Source organism: Rutidosis leptorrhynchoides, chromosome 7 (assembly GCF_046630445.1).
Source record: "Rutidosis leptorrhynchoides isolate AG116_Rl617_1_P2 chromosome 7, CSIRO_AGI_Rlap_v1, whole genome shotgun sequence".
NCBI classification, from domain to species: Eukaryota; Viridiplantae; Streptophyta; class Magnoliopsida; order Asterales; family Asteraceae; genus Rutidosis; species Rutidosis leptorrhynchoides.
The window spans coordinates 116,715,427-116,730,488 of record NC_092339.1 but is presented as its reverse complement, the minus strand read 5'-3'; the positions used below and the strand labels follow the sequence as shown (position 1 = coordinate 116,730,488).

Below are 15,062 nucleotides of genomic sequence, written 5' to 3'. Positions count from 1 at the left end.
CAACGACCAAAAACACCTACAAACACTTTCATTCTTCAATTTTCTTCATCTAATTGATCTCTCTCAAGTTCTATCTTCAAGTTCTAAGTGTTCTTCATAAATTCCAAAAGTTCTAGTTTCATAAAATCAAGAATACTTTCAAGTTTGCTAGCTCACTTCCAATCTTGTAAGGTGATCATCCAACCTCAAGAAATCTTTGTTTCTTACAGTAGGTTATCATTCTAATACAAGGTAATAATCATATTCAAACTTTGGTTCAATTTCTATAACTATAACAATCTTATTTCAAGTGATGATCTTACTTGAACTTGTTTTCGTGTCATGATTCTGCTTCAAGAACTTCGAGCCATCCAAGGATCCATTGAAGCTAGATCCATTTTTCTCTTTTCCAGTAGGTTTATCCAAGGAACTTAAGGTAGTAATGATGTTCATAACATCATTCGATTCATACATATAAAGCTATCTTATTCGAAGGTTTAAACTTGTAATCACTAGAACATAGTTTAGTTAATTCTAAACTTGTTCGCAAACAAAAGTTAATCCTTCTAACTTGACTTTTAAAATCAACTAAACACATGTTCTATATCTATATGATATGCTAACTTAATGATTTAAAACCTGGAAACACGAAAAACACCGTAAAACCGGATTTACGCCGTCGTAGTAACACCGCGGGCTGTTTTGGGTTAGTTAATTAAAAACTATGATAAACTTTGATTTTAAAGTTGTTATTCTGAGAAAATGATTTTTATTATGAACATGAAACTATATCCAAAAATTATGATTAAACTCAAAGTGGAAGTATGTTTTCTAAAATGGTCATCTAGACGTCGTTCTTTCGACTGAAATGACTACCTTTACAAAAACGACTTGTAACTTATTTTTCCGACTATAAACCTATACTTTTCTGTTTAGGTTCATAAAATAGAGTTCAATATGAAACCATAGCAATTTGATTCACTCAAAACGGATTTAAAATGAAGAAGTTATGGGTAAAACAAGATTGGATAATTTTTCTCATTTTAGCTACGTGAAAATTGGTAACAAATCTATTCCAACCATAACTTAATCAACTTGTATTGTATATTATGTAATCTTGAGATACCATAGACACGTATACAATGTTTCGACCTATCATGTCGACACATCTATATATATTTCGGAACAACCATAGACACTCTATATGTGAATGTTGGAGTTAGCTATACAGGGTTGAGGTTGATTCCAAAATATATATAGTTTGAGTTGTGATCAATACTGAGATACGTATACACTGGGTCGTGGATTGATTCAAGATAATATTTATCGATTTATTTCTGTACATCTAACTGTGGACAACTAGTTGTAGGTTACTAACGAGGACAGCTGACTTAATAAACTTAAAACATCAAAATATATTAAAAGTGTTGTAAATATATTTTGAACATACTTTGATATATATGTATATATTGTTATAGGTTCGTGAATCAACCAGTGGCCAAGTCTTACTTCCCGACGAAGTAAAAATCTGTGAAAGTGAGTTATAGTCCCACTTTTAAAATCTAATATTTTTGGGATGAGAATACATGCAGGTTTTATAAATGATTTACAAAATAGACACAAGTACGTGAAACTACATTCTATGGTTGAATTATCGAAATCGAATATGCCCCTTTTTATTAAGTCTGGTAATCTAAGAATTAGGGAACAGACACCCTAATTGACGCGAATCTTAAAGATAGATCTATTGGGCCTAACAAACCCCATCCAAAGTACCGGATGCTTTAGTACTTCGAAATTTATATCATATCCGAAGGGTGTCCCGGAATGATGGGGATATTCTTATATATGCATCTTGTTAATGTCGGTTACCAGGTGTTCACCATATGAATGATTTTTATCTCTATGTATGGGATGTGTATTGAAATATGAAATCTTGTGGTCTATTGTTACGATTTGATATATATAGGTTAAACCTATAACTCACCAACATTTTTGTTGACGTTTAAAGCATGTTTATTCTCAGGTGAATATTAAGAGCTTCCGCTGTTGCATACTAAAATAAGGACAAGATTTGGAGTCCATGTTTGTATGATATTGTGTAAAAACTGCATTCAAGAAACTGATTTCGATGTAACATATTTGTATTGTAAACCATTATGTAATGGTCGTGTGTAAACAGGATATTTTAGATTATCATTATTTGATAATCTACGTAAAGCTTTTTAAACCTTTATTTATGAAATAAAGGTTATGGTTTGTTTTAAAAATGAATGCAGTCTTTGAAAAATGTCTCATATAGAGGTCAAAACCTCGCAACGAAATCAATTAATATGGAACGTTTTTAATCAATAAGAACGGGACATTTCACTTTGCACCCTGATAAACTTGCAAGCCTATGCTCTCGGCTTGCTCCTCAATCTTCACCATCGGACCCCCATGTTCTTTATCTATACCTAATTACTCTCCAATGAGAGTAAAAAAAATACCACCCCCTATAATACTTCCTGCTTACATACCCTCAACCACTTTAGATAAATAGTAGCCTACGCAATAAAGAATGTTAACAAAACTCCTCGGGTCTCGAATACACTTAAGGTAAAATAAATCGTTTAGGGTCATTTTTTCTTTGTTTCTACCCCGTTGTGTAATCGAGTTCGCTAAGAATCTATGTATTATCCGGAGCTCTGCTCTATCAATATCTAAGTAGGTGTGTCTTCCACCCCGCGTAAATTCCCAAAATTTTGACATACGCCTCCATATGGCGTTAGCGTCAAAATTCCTATCTACTCTTTCACCTTTAGTAATTAAACTATTATAATCAAGTGTAATAATCTCAGCGATGGTGTAGATTAATAGAGCTCTATCCATGTCCAACATGGACATTCTATACATTGTACCTCCTAAAAGAAATCTAATAAAACTTGTATCTCCTATCATAGTAACTTCATTATTTAACTTTATAGTGCTCTTATTTTTGTTGCGGATTTTGATTTTCCTTTACCAAAATGTATCTTATTATGATTGTTCCTGAGTTCTCTCCTTACTTCGTCCATTTTGCTTCTTATAAAGGATACCACTTCACTCGGGAAGATGTTATTATTACATTTAGTAATCATAGCGTGTAGTAGTAGACCATCGTTCAGATCAAAGGAATTCTTCATCTCGTAAAACCTAAAAAAAATAAAAATTCAGAATGGGGGGAGAAGACTAGTTCTTTAGGGTCTGCTAGGGAAAGACCATTCGGATTCCATTATCGAGAACTACACGAAAACAGAAAATATAACTCTAACAGAAATATATATTATCCTTAAAAAGACTTGATTCTCCCCACACTTAGTTAGCTGTGGTGTCGAAATTGTGATTAACTTCGTTTTCAATTGGACTATCAACAACTTGTATATCTCTGACTTTTGCTTCAAGCTAATTGTTGATTTCCTCTGTAACTTTCACAAATTCAACTAACATTGCCTTTTTTTTAGGCGACAAATTGGATACTAATCGGTTACATAACTTAAAGTTCCCCTTAATCCTAGCATCTTGAATCCGTTTATAAAGTTTCTTCGTTGAATTGTTGAAAACGGGTTCATCTAATTTCGTATCAATAACGGGGTTCTTTGTTATCGGGTTATCATTAGGTGTTTCTTCATCTTTCCCACACATAGGCATTTTTATGGGTTCAACAGTTTTGGTTGGTGAATATCTAAACTTTCGGTTCATAAAGGTAACCGATTTGTCACCATCCCTAAGTGTCATTCTACCTTCTCTTACATCAATGAATGCTTTGGTGGTTGCTAAAAATGGGCGGCCTAAAATTAGAGGAATATCAAGGTCTTCCTCCATATTAATAACTATGAAGTTTGCAACAAAGGTCATACTTCCCACTTTAACAAGTAAATTATTGACTATTCCAACCGGGTGTTTAATGGTTTGATCAAATAATTGAACACCTATTCTGGTTAGTCTTAATTTACCCACACCTAATCTTTTGTATAAGGAAAGAGGCATAACGTTTGCACTTGCTCCTAAATATGCGAGTCCATTATACATAGCACCATCATTAAGCAAGCAAGAAATGATAAATTCACCAGGGTCTCCTACTTTAGTAAGTAGAGTTGGTTTGTTAACCTTTTTCGGGTGATCTTTTCTTGGTTCTTTCACTTCTACTTGAACTTCTTGTTCACATTTTTCTTCGTTTCTTGGAATGGGAGGTTTGTATAGGAATTCTTATTCATCACTTCAATTTGAAGCTTCCCCGTCTTCCAATTTTGGTTTTTCATATGTTGTTGATAACATATTTATGTTTTCATTCTGAGGGTTTTCTTGAGTGGTGAAATTATGATTAACTTCATTGTCAACTTCCATCGGACCATGTATGTAATGTTTAACTCTGTGACCATTAATTTTAAATTCAATCCCATTTGAATTTATTAACTCTATTGTTCTGTATGGGAAAAATCTTTTGACTATGAATGGTCCAGACCATCTTGATTTCAATTTTTCAGGAAATAGCTTGAATCGTGAATTGAAAAGAAGGACTTTGTCTCCTTCCTTAAATTCTTTTGAACTTCTGATTCTTTTATCATGCCATTTCTTCGTTCTTTCTTTATAGATTAACGAATTTTCATATGTTTCATGTCTTAATTCTTCTATTTCGTTTAATTGACTTAACCGTAGACGTCCAGCTTCATGTAAATCAAGATTACATGTCTTCAAAGCCCAAAATGCTTTGTGCTCAATTTCTACTGGAAGGTGACATAGTTTTCCGTAAACGAGTCTAAAAGGTGTGGTTCCAATTGGAGTTTTGTAGGCTGTTCTAAAAGCCCAGAGTGCATCCTCCAATTTCATGGACCATTCCTTTGAATTTGATCCTACGGTTTTCTCTAGAATATGTTTTAATGCTCGGTTGGTATTTTCAACTTGTCCACTTGTTTGTGGATGATAAGCGGTTGAGATTTTATGAGTTACTCCATATCTTTTGAGAACTTTCTCAAGTTGATTATTATAAAAATGAGTACCCCGATCACTTATTAAAGTTTTCAGTGTTTCAAACCTAGCAAAAAGACGTTTTAGGAAGTTGACTATAACTCGTGCATCGTTAGTTGGGAGAGCTTGTGCTTCCGCCCATTTAGATACATAATCAATGGCAACGAGAATGTAGAGATTATTGTGAGATTTTGGAAATGGACCCATAAAGTCAATACCCCAAATGTCAAATACTTTACATACTTGAATGACATTTTGTGGCATTTCATCACGTTGACTTATTTTTCCGGCCCTTTGACAAGCAACACAGGAGTTACAAAGAAGGTGTGCATCTTTGAAAATTGTAGGCCAATAGAATCCAGCTTCGTAAGCTTTTCTTGCTGTAAGTTGAGGCCCATAATGCCCTCCTGTTGGTCCTGTGTGACAATGGTTTAAGATTTGACTAGCTTCATTTCCGAATACACATCGACGGATTATTCCATTGGGACAACTTTTAAACAAATGTGGATCTTCCCAAAAATAGTGTTTTATATCACTAAAGAATTTCTTTCGTTTTTGGTACGACAACCCTTTTTCAAGGAATCCACATACTAAGTAGTTTGCATAGTCTGCAAACCATGGAATTTCATTATAATCGATTCTCAATAGATATTCATCAGGAAAGTTATCTTGTATGGCCGATTCATTTAGAACTTCTAATTCGGGATTTTCAAGACGAGAAAGATGATCAGCGACGAGATTTTCTGCTCCCTTTTTGTCTCAGATTTGAATATCGAACTCTTGTAAGAGTAATATCCAACGGATTAATCGTGGTTTGGCATCTTGTTTTGAAAATAGGTATCTAAGAGCAGAATGGTCAGTATAGACCACCGTTTTTGCTAGAACGAGATATGAACGAAATTTGTCAAAAGCAAAGACAATAGCAAGGAGTTCTTTTTCAGTAGTTGTGTAATTCGTTTGTGCTCCTTGTAACGTCTTGCTAGCATAATAAATAGGTTGAAATCATTTTTCAATCCTTTGTCCTAAAACGGCTCCCATTGCAAAATCACTTGCATCGCACATAAGTTCAAACGGTAGATTCCAATTTGGAGTTATCATGATCGGCGCATTAGTGAGTTTTTCTTTAAGAATATTAAAAGATTTGATGCATTCATCCGAAAAGATGAATGGAGCATCCTTTTCTAGGAGTTTATTCATAGGAGTGGCAATTTTAGAAAAATCTTTTATGAAACGTCGGTAAAAACCGGCATGCCCTAGAAAATTCCTAACTCCTCTAACATTGGTGGGATGTGAAAGTTTAGCAATTACATCTACTTTAGCTCTATCTACTTTAATTCCTTCCTTTGAAATCTTATGACCAAGAACGATGCCTTCTCTAACCATGAAATGACATTTCTCCCAATTAAGAACTAGATTTAATTGTTCGCATCTAATAAGCATTCGTTCCAGATTAACTAGACATGTTTCAAAAGTATCACCGAAGACTGAAAAGTCATCCATGAAAACTTCCATGCATTCTTCTATCATGTCGTGAAAAATCGCCATCATGCACATTTGAAAGGTTGCAGGGGAGTTGCAAAGTCCAAATGGCATGCGTTTGTAAGCAAAAGTACCATAAGGGCACGTGAATGTGGTTTTTTCTTGGTCCTCGGGTGCTATTGGAATTTGAAAATATCCGAAAACGTCAAGAAAACAATAGTAACTATTTTCGACTAATCTTTCCAACATTTGATCAATGAAAGGTAAGGGAAAGTGATCTTTTCTGGTGGCGTTATTTAATTTTCTATAATCAATACAAACACGCCATCCTGTTATAGTTCTAGTAGGAATAAGCTCATTTTTTCATTTGTGATGACAGTCATGCCACCCTTCTTAGGCACGCATTGAACTGGGCTTACCCATGGACTATTAGAGATTGGATAAATTAAACTTGCATCTAGCAGTTTAATAATTTCTTTCTTAACAACATCTTGCATATTTGGATTTAGTCTTCGTTGGCGTTGCACATAGGTTTTATGGCCTTCTTCCATAAGGATTTTATGTGTGCAATACGAAGGACTTATGCCTTTAATGTCATAAATCTTCCATGCAATAGCTGTTTTATGAGCTTTTAGCACAGAAATGAGTCGATATTTTTCATTTTCCGTAAGAGAAGACGATATTATTACAGGTAATTCAGATTCACCATGTAAATAAGCATATTTCAAATGGTTTGGAAGTGGCTTTAACTCTAATATCGGTGGTTCTTCTATCGATGATTTGTATCGATATCTGTCTTTTTATTTTAGCATTTGAATTTCTTCTATTGTTGGTTCGTAATCATTAGCTATGAGTGTGGCTAACATTTCAGCTTCATCAATGGTTCAGTTCCTTCTCCTAAAGAACATTCTCCTGTTCCTTGTAATTCTGGAAATTCTTCTAACAATTCTGCATGTGAATCTATAGTTTGAAAATAATAACATGTATCATCTGCAGTTTGCGGTTGTTGCATGGCTCTATCAACAAAAAAGGTAACACTCTCGTCCTCTATACTTAGGGTCAGTTTCTTACCGAACACGTATATTATTGCTTTAGCCGTGTTTAAGAATGGTCTTCCTAATATAAGATGAACTCGAGAATCTTCTTCCATGTCTAGAATAACAAAATCTACTGGAAATACTAAAGTACCAACTTTAACTAGCATGTTCTCCATTATCCCTCTAGGATATTTTACAGATCGATCTGCTAGTTGTATGCTTATTCGTGTTGGTTTCAATTCTCCGAGGTCTAGTTTAGTGTATAATGAATATGGCATTAAATTTATACTAGCACCTAAGTCTGTCAATGCTTCTATTGAACTAAGACTACCCAGAAAACATGGAATTGTGAAACTTTCTGGATCTGAGAGTTTTTCTGGTAGTTTATTCAACAGCACTGCAGAACAATTAGCATTCATTGTAATAGCTGAGAGTTCTTCCATTTTCTTTCTATTTTTGATTAGATCTTTCAGGAATTTAGCGTATCTTGACATTCCTGAAATCACATCAATTAAAGGAAGATTGACATTTATTTGTTTAAACATATATAAGAATTTGGATTGCTCGGCTTCAAGTCTTTCTTTTCTCATTTTACTTGGGTAAGGAAGTGGTGGTTGGTATGGTTTAACATAAGGTTTAGCCTTAACTATGTTATCTTCATTAACCTTTTCAACTACCGGTTCTTTTTCCTTATCTTGTTCAGGTTGTGGTGCCTGTGGAGTAGGAATAGTGTCATAAGAAATTACAGGCATTTCAGGTGGTTTAAGTGTAATACCACTTCTTGTGGTAATGGCTTTAGCTGTTTTATTCCGGGAGTTAGCATTTGTATCGCTAGGTAGACTCCTCAGTTTTCTTTCACCTATCAACCTTGCTAGGTTACTCACTTCTTGTTTCAAATTTTGGATTGAAGCTTGTTGATTTCTAAATGCTTGAGCATTTTGTTCATTAGTTTGTTTCTGAGATGCGAAAAACTGAGTTTGAGATTCAACTAGCTTTGACATCATGTCTTCTAAATTTAGCTTTTTATCATCGGTTTGTGGTGATTTAATTGGAAAAATAGGTCTTTGCTGGTTGTAAGTATTATTAGATACTTATGGATTGCTAGGACCTTGTTGGTTGTTGTATGGAACATTTCGGTTATAATTCTGATTGTAGTTTGGTCTTGGCGGTTGATAATTATTTTGATAATTATTTCCAGGCCTTTGGTTCATGTATGAAACATTCTCTCTTTGTTCCATTGTTTGTTCAATACTGAGACAATCTTTTGTCAAATGTGGTCCTCCACACTGCTCACAACTAATTCGTATTGCGTGAATATCTTTAGTCATCTTTTCCATTCGTCTTTCGAAAGCATCTAACTTTGCGGAAATGGAATCAAAGTCATGGCTAGAATCGGCTCTAGCCACTTTAGATGATCTAACGATATCTTTTTCTTGATGCCACTCATGTGAGTGGGAAGCAGTGTTATCAATAATTTTGTAAGCTTCAGTTGCGATTTTCTTCATAATGGAACCACCAGCTGCTATGTCGATGTCTTTGCGTGTAGTAATATCGCATCATTGGTAGAATATTTGTACTATTTGATAAGTGTCTAAACCATGTTGAGGACATCCTCTCAATAACTTTTCAAATCTTGTCCACGCCTCATATAAAGTTTCATTTGGCTTTTGCGTGAACGTAACAATTTCTCCTTGAAGTCTCACGGCTTTAGATGCCGGAAAGAATTGTTTAAGAAATTTTTCAACTAAGACATCCCATGTATCAATCGCCCTTTCAGGTAACGATTCTAACCAATCTTTGGCTTCTCCCTTTAAAGTCTAGGGAAATAACATGAGATATATCTGTTCATCCTCAACTTCTCTGATTTTGAATAGAGTACAGATCCTATTAAAAGTTCAAAGATGTTCGTTTGGATCTTCCTTCAGCGCACCACTAAATTGGCATTGATTAGTTACCATATGTAGGATTTGTCCTTTAATTTCATAATCTGGAGCATTAATGTCTGGTTGAGTAATTGCGTGATCTTGGCCAGTGTGTTTAGCCCTCATTCGGTCTTCCATACTTAGAGGTTCCAGATTTTTCATGATTGAATTTGTTGAATCTGAATCACTAGAGGATTCTGACTTAACGGTTTCTTCCTCGACAATCTCTGGATGAGTGATTTGTGGTTTAGGAGGAATTATTAGTGGTTCAGGATCTCTGAATTGTCCCTGAATATCCTCCGGATTCTCAATTGTGAGGTCGGGTTCAAAAAATGGATTATCAGAAATTTGAATTGGAGTACTTGGTCGACTGGATAACGATTCTAAAGAAAAATCAACGGCGACAATGTTGGCTAGATGTCTTGATCGAGTTACAGGTGGTGAACGCATGAAAGGTGGTGAACGTTTTGCTCGGTGCATTCACTGAATATCCTATTAGTTATAAAAGATAAAAATTATATAACCTATCAAATTAATAGATTTTTCTGATTTTTCCCACGTTTCGAATAGCCAATAGATGCAGCAGGTAGCCAGAACCCTTTAAATCGGAAGCCCACAACTCGCCACTAACAAATCCAACTATTACTACGAACCATAAAATTTTGGATGTCTATCAATTTAACCACTTAAAATAATTTTTCGCCGAAATTTAAAGAAAATAAAGAAAATTCTGTGTCCTAAAAACTAGAGCGTCGAGAAATAAGAAAGAAAAAGACTGCGTCGAAAAATAAAAGGTCGAAAAATAATAATAAGAAAGTATCGCGTCGAAACTTAAAAGTCTAAAAATGTAAATATTAAAACTTGCGTCTAAAGATATTAAAGCTTAAAGGAATTCTATATCCAAAACAGCAATAAATTAAAAAGGCACTAAAACTTATTTAAAACTAAAGCGATAAACGACTTTGTAAAATTCTAAAGCGTCTAAGTCTTAGTCTAAAGAAAAAGCACTTAAGGGATTTTACGGCAAATCTTAAGAATCTAGAGATATAAAATAACTACGGCAAAATACTAAGTTACGAACTAATTATGAACGATAAAAATACAAATTACAAATTAAACTAATAAAAAGATACAAAAGTTAAAAATAAAACTTAAAGTTATAAAAATACAATTTTTATAAATATATTATTTTTATATTATTATTTTATAAAATTATTAATTTTATAAATTAATAAAACTAAATAAAACTTAATATTACAAATTAAAATAAAAAACTAAAACTAATATTAAAAATTAATTAATTAATTAAAACCTAATTAGGGTTAATTAATAATAATAATTAATTCTACTTCGTAACCCTAAATCGATGGTCAAAGGTTTGGTCAAAGGTTTCAGACCAGTCAAATCAATCCATGCGATCGCATGGACTGAGTGTGTGATTATCATGCGTTCGCATGGGGATGGATACCAGGCCAGATTATGGGCTGCTACAGTACCAGGCCCGTTTACTTTTAAATTTTTTTTCTTCTGATTTTTAAATTTATATAACAAAATAATATGTAATAAAAAACTTATATTTAAAAAAAATACTTATTAGTTTTAATTTTTAACAAAAGAAAAATAAAAATATAAACTTTTTAATTTAAATAGAAATATATTTTTCTTTTATATTTTTGTATTTTAAAACTTATATAAAATTATATTTTTACAAAAATAGCTTAAAAACTAATATATATTTTTATAGCGTTTCGCTTTCGGCGTTGTTGAAGTTCCCCGGCAGCGGCGCCAAAAATACTTGATGTTATGCGAGGTGTATACGAAATAGTTATATTTTTATTGTGAAATACTATTAAATACGTTACAAATTTTCACAAGTTATTTATTTATTTATAGAGTGGATATACCTAAACCTTGCTACAACACTATAGGCAGTGTACCTAATCGTAAAGTAGTGTAGTTTTTAGTAAGTCTGGTTCGTTCCGCAGGGAGCTAGCCAAGTTTAACGCTATATTTTTAAACTATATTAGTATAAATAAATAAATAAATATATATATATATATATATATATATATATATATATATATATAAGTATTATTATTATTATTATAAAAAGGGGGTTTTTACCGTTTAGTGATCGGTTTGTCGATTTTATGTCTTAAGTCACAATTAAAACCTAATGTAAAATATTAAAAATAAATATAACTTAATTTAAAGCGTAAAGTAAATGACGATAATAAAATTGCGATAATTAAAAGTTCGATAAATAAAATGACGATAAATTAAATTGCGATAATTAAAAGTTCGATAAATAAAATGACGATAAATAAAATTGCGACAATTAAAAGTACGATAATTAAAAGTGCGATAAGATATAAAATAAAGGAATTATGCTTATTTAAACTTCCATAATCATGATGTTCGACGTGTTGATTTTAATTTATTACCATGGGTTAATTGTCCTTTGTCCTGGATTATTTGATATGTCCATACGGTTTTGTCCATAATAGTCCATCGGTCATAATTATAAAGTACGAGGATCTTCGTCAAATTAACCTTATATCCGAAGTCAAATATTCCAACTAATTGGGGATTCGAACTGTAACAAGGTCTTAATACTTTGTTTAATGAATACACAGGTTATCGACTGCGTGTAATCCAAGGTTTTACTACTTTGTTAACAATTACACCAATTACCCTTGAATGTAATCCACCCCTGTTTTAATGAGTCCAGTAACTATTAATCCATCCCCGTGTCCGGTCAAATGAACAATAATTTGTATTTATAAATATCCCGCCCACCGTACCCGATTAAGCGTATGTGGTTATTTATAGATACGTCAAATTGTAACCTTTATATTAAATTAACGAGGTATCGTTTAGTTAATATAAAGCCCATTAATAGCCCATAGTCTAATTTTCACAAATGTCGTTCTTTTTTCCAAACCCCAATTATGGTCCAAAACCCAATTACCCAAACTCAATATTTAGCCCAACATCACGATTACTTCGGCTTAAATAAGCATAATAATAATTTAGCTACAAGACATTAATTTAAAAAGGTTGAACATAACTTACAATGAGTATTAATAGCGTAGCGTTACATGGACAGAGTTTCGACTTACAAACTTAAAACATTTGCTTACTTAACCTTATTATTATTAAACTTTAATATTAAAATTATAATATGAATATAAATATATTGTGAGAGTAAGAGATTATAAAAAGGTGTGTTTACTTCGTCCGAAAAATGCTTCAATTTATAGATGTGGCCTGACTCCTGGGCTCATACGATCTGGCCATGCGATCGCATGGCCGCCATTCACTGGTCACCAAGCAATAAAAACGTGGGCTGCTCTTTTAAATATAATATATAATATAATATATATAATTTTATATAATTATATATATATATTATATTATATTCTTGTGCATAGTTTACTTGTACTTTCAGCTCCGTTGCGTCGCGCGTTGATAGTTGGTTCATGTCCCGGTTCCGGATTTTCGAACGTCCTTTCGTACGATTTAATATCTTGTACTTTGCGTTTTGCGGCTCGTACTCTTGTAATTTCTAGACGTTTCTCATCAATAAATTGAACCTCTTGGATTGTACTTTGTACTTTTTAGCGTTTTGGTCATTTGCGTCTTCAATTCGTCGAATATGTCTTTTGTCTTCACCTTTTAATATTTAAACGAATATCACTTGTAAATAGAACAATTACACTAAAGGCTTGTCTTTCTTGAAGGATAATGCTATGAAATATATGTTCGTTTTTAGCATTATCACACATCTAAAACCTTCCCATCTTCTGATGCTGGTTTTTCAGAATTCGTTGATACCATATTAACATTCTCATTCCGAGGAATTACTTCAGTATTACTCGGTAGCTTTCCTTGTTCCCTCTCACTCATCATGCTAGCAAGAGTACCTACGTGTTTTTCTAGATTCAAAATGGAAGCTTGTTGAGTTCTTAATGACTGATCAAACCTCTTACTTGTTTGGGTTTGAGATGTAATAAATTGTGTTTGAGATTCCATTAGCTTTTGTACTATTTCTTCCGGATTTGACTTTTTCTCTTCGGTTTGTTGTGGTGGTTTATATAAGTCAGGTCTTTGTTAATTGAAAGTGTTGTTTTGATTTGGTTGGTTATTCAGACCTTGTTGGTTGTACGAGTTATTGTTGGGTCCATTTGGATTGTAAAGAATGTTTTGATTTCGATTGAATTTTGGCCTTGGCGGTTGATAATTATTTCCCGGCCTTTGGTTCATGTAGGAAACATTCCCACGTTGTTCCATCGTTTGTTCAATGTGACAATCTTTAGTTAAGTGTGGTCCACCGCATTGCTCACAACTGATTCGTATTGCGTGAATATCTTTATTCATCTTTTCCATTCGTCTCTCAAAAGCATCTATTTTTGCGGAAACGGAATCAAAGTCATGGCTAGAATCGGCTCTAGCCACTTTAGATGAACGAAAAATATCTTTTTCCTGGTGCCACTCATGTGAGTGGGAGGCTGTGTTATCAATAATTTTGTGAGCTTCGGTTGCGGTTTTCTTCATAATGGAACCACCAGCTGCTATGTCGATGTCTTTTCGTGTAGTAATGTCGCATCCTTGGTAGAATATTTGTACTATTTGATAAGTGTCTAAACCATGTTGAGGACATCCTCTCAACAACTTTCCGAATCTTGTCCACGCCTCATATAATGTTTCATTTGGCTTTTGCGTGAACGTAACAATTTTTCCTTGAAGTCTCACGGCTTTAGATGCCGGAATGAATCTTTTAAGAAAATTTTCAACTAAGACATCCCATGTGTCAATCGCTCCTTCGGGTAACGATTCTAACCAATCTTTGGCTTCTCCCTTTAAAGTCCATGGAAATAACATGAGATATATATGTTCATCCTCAACTTCTCTGATTTTAAATAGAGTACAAATCATATTAAAGGTTCGAAGATGTTCGTTTGGATCTTCTTTTGGTGTACCACTAAATTAGCATTGATTAGTTACCATGTGTAGGATTTGTCCTTTGATTTCATAATCTGGCTCATTAACATCTGGCTTAATAATGGCGTGACCTTGGCCCGTGCGTGTGGCTCTCATTCGGTCTTCCATACTTAGAGGTTCCGTTACTTCCATAATTGAATTTGTTGAATACGAATCACTAGAGGATTCTGATTTAACAGTTTGTGGTTCAGGAGGAATGATTAGTGGTTCTAGATCTTGGAATTGTCCTTGAATATCCTTCGGGTTCTCGATTGTGAAATTGGGTTCAAAAGATGGATTATCGGAAATTTGAATTGGAGTACTTGTTCGACTAGATGATGATTCTAAAGAAAAATCAACGGCGACAATATTGGCTAGATGTCTTGATCTGGTTACAGGTGGTGAACGTATGAAAGGTGGTGAACGTTTTGCTCGGTGCATTCACTGAATATCCTATTAGTTATAAAAATAAAAATTATATAAGTTATCAAATTAATAGACTTTTCTGCTTTTGCCCACGTTTCGAATAGTCAAAAGATGCAGCAGGGAGCCAGGATCCTTTAAGTCAGAAAATCCACAACTCAGCCACTAACAAATCCAACTATTACTACGAAGCAGAAAATTTTGGATGTCTATCAATTTAACCGCTTAAAATAATTTTTTCGTCAAAGTTTAA

General features: G+C 33.6%; 2 non-coding genes across 2 annotated transcripts; both read left to right on the top strand.

The window, feature by feature from the left end:
- The first annotated feature begins 9,074 nt into the window (after nucleotides 1-9,074).
- LOC139860995 (small nucleolar RNA R71) lies at nucleotides 9,075-9,181 on the top strand. The gene has a single exon (XR_011763617.1). It is a non-coding gene; the product is annotated as a small nucleolar RNA R71 (small nucleolar RNA).
- A 4,867-nt stretch (nucleotides 9,182-14,048) lies between these two features.
- Nucleotides 14,049-14,155, top strand: LOC139860734 (small nucleolar RNA R71). The gene has a single exon (XR_011763358.1). It is a non-coding gene; the product is annotated as a small nucleolar RNA R71 (small nucleolar RNA).
- Nucleotides 14,156-15,062: the final 907 nt, after the last annotated feature.